The following is a 2218-nucleotide window of genomic DNA, read 5'->3' as shown; positions in this document are numbered from 1 at the left end:
GAAAAATTCAATAACTTAAGTACTGAATCTAAAAACAAAATAAGAAAATATTTTGTATTTCACGTGTGTGTAGAATAAACATGTTGGCAATAAGTAAATTCAGATATTAACATAAAATTTTATGGATAACATGTAGTTGACCTCACATTTTTTTCATTAAAAAATTTTATGCTAAACAGAAGTCCTCGTTAAATTAAAGAATACCTTTCTGTATAAAATAGTTTTAAAAAAACTGCTTTAAACTTAAAGGCTTATCAAAGAACTTGTTAATAATCACACATACTTAGTTATATTAAACTTTATTATATTGTTAAAAATTAAATAAATTTATAAAAAATATTGTAAAAAGAAAATAATTATTTATTTTTTAATTTTATTTACAGTTATTTGTTGTCAATAATTTAGACAATATAGAAATAATCAGTTAAAATTAATTAAAATAGTAACGTTATTGCATATAAAAACAATACTTTTTTTTTACTTTATATTTAAATTAAAATTTCTAATGGATCTTCTTATACTTTTAAACAGCATTGTCACATCCGATAACAAGATAAGGGTTAATGCGTTGATATCCTAATTAGCAACTGTAAAGAATAGAAGACACGCTTACAACTTATCTTTGAAGTTGAATTATTTTACATGCAAGAAATATATTCACAATGCTCGTGTCAAAATGACTAATTTATCAGTCATTCTAACTAAACGCATCATTAAACACACATTCTCAGTGGATTACCGTGTAAAAAATAATATAAAAGTGCAATGAAAAGGTATCTCAACTGTATACATAGAGAATTTCGGGCAGTTTATCAACAACAACTTTTAATTTTGCTATTTACATTATTTGTAAATAAACTTCTTAACTTTCTGTAGTAATGTGATTAATTGATTAATTACTAATTATTAAAATTAAATACGCTAATTTAATTATTTAATATATTAATGAATAATAATATGATTTAATGGTTTTATTAATTGAGTAATGTTCTAAATAGACAATAAATAATAATCTTGACTATATTATATAAATAAAAAAGATTATTCTCGTCGTTTAAATAATTGAACGATTGAGTTTTTCTTATAATCTTTCTTCCAATATATCATTGATAAAATAAATAAATAAATAAAAGTGCGAAGATATTTCTGTGATTTGTATATATATATTTTTCTTTTTAATGATATACACCTTTAGTTTTTATAAGAAATTCTTATATAACTAATTACTTCAAAAATATCAACTGCTACCGATTGAAAGTAATGCAATGACGGGTATCTTGTGAATATTAATGAGAGAATAATGAGAAATGGCCAAGAAAGATATAGGATAATAGATGGTTGGGTCGATCACTCTTTGGGTGCCAGCTGTTTTTTAAATCTTGTTTACGAATTCATAAGATGATTCTAGAAACACAGGTCGAAAAGTCCTTTGTGTTTCATTCTAGATTTTTTCCTTCTGTCGCAATAAATTTTTAAGTTAAAAAAATTTATATCGATTATATTAACTAATAAACCTTTCATTAATCAAATTTTAAAATATTTACAGAATATATTAGGTAGAGATAAAATAAACAAATCTCTTATTTAATGTTAAAAGACTTTTTAATAAGTTCATAATTAACTTAATAAAAATCTATTAAATAACCATTATTATTTTTTTAATAATATAATTAGCACTTATTATTATTTTTTTATCAATTTGTTTATATCATACCCTGTTCTAGTTTCATTCTATATTTTCCTTCTCTTTTCATTTTTCAGAGCGAAAATGGAACAACACGAAATGATGATGAAATTTGCATTAAAAAAAATTTGGAATTTTAATCAATCCCTACATGAATAACAACATGTTGTTAAAAAATTAAAATTAAATAATTATTATAATCATTTTATATAAAATAATTGATGAAAAGCATTTTAAAAATAAAATTATTAAATGTTAGCGGACTTGTAGTCTAGCAATTTTTTTTTTCATTATATTAGATTAATTATTCATTATAATAGATTTATATAGTTAATTTATTATATTGAATATATTAATACATACTATAAAGAATTTATAAGAAATAGGTATTAATATTTCGACATCATATTTTACTCATAAATACAAGGTTAAATCGATAAAAGTTTAGTGAAGAATTTAAACAGATCAAGGAACCTATATGAGAAATCCAAACTATTATTGCTATTGAGTAACTTTTTCAATTTTTGCTATAAG

At 21.6% G+C, this 2218-nt stretch overlaps 1 long non-coding RNA gene across 1 annotated transcript in view; it reads right to left on the bottom strand.

The window, feature by feature from the left end:
- Nucleotides 1–1822, bottom strand: part of LOC111629256 — a 3921-nt gene extending 2099 nt beyond the window's left edge. The window contains exons 1-2 of the long non-coding RNA XR_002757303.1: nucleotides 1715–1822; nucleotides 482–587 (exon numbers count right to left, since the gene is read on the bottom strand). This is a non-coding gene — a long non-coding RNA (uncharacterized LOC111629256). The remainder of the gene's footprint in view (nucleotides 1–481; nucleotides 588–1714) is intronic.
- Nucleotides 1823–2218: the final 396 nt, after the last annotated feature.

This window comes from Centruroides sculpturatus, unplaced genomic scaffold (genome assembly GCF_000671375.1).
Source record: "Centruroides sculpturatus isolate CEXI.00-Female unplaced genomic scaffold, Cexi_2.0 scaffold561, whole genome shotgun sequence".
NCBI classification, from domain to species: Eukaryota; Metazoa; Arthropoda; class Arachnida; order Scorpiones; family Buthidae; genus Centruroides; species Centruroides sculpturatus.
Note: the sequence above shows the minus strand (reverse complement) of the source record. Positions and strands in the feature narration are given on the sequence as shown.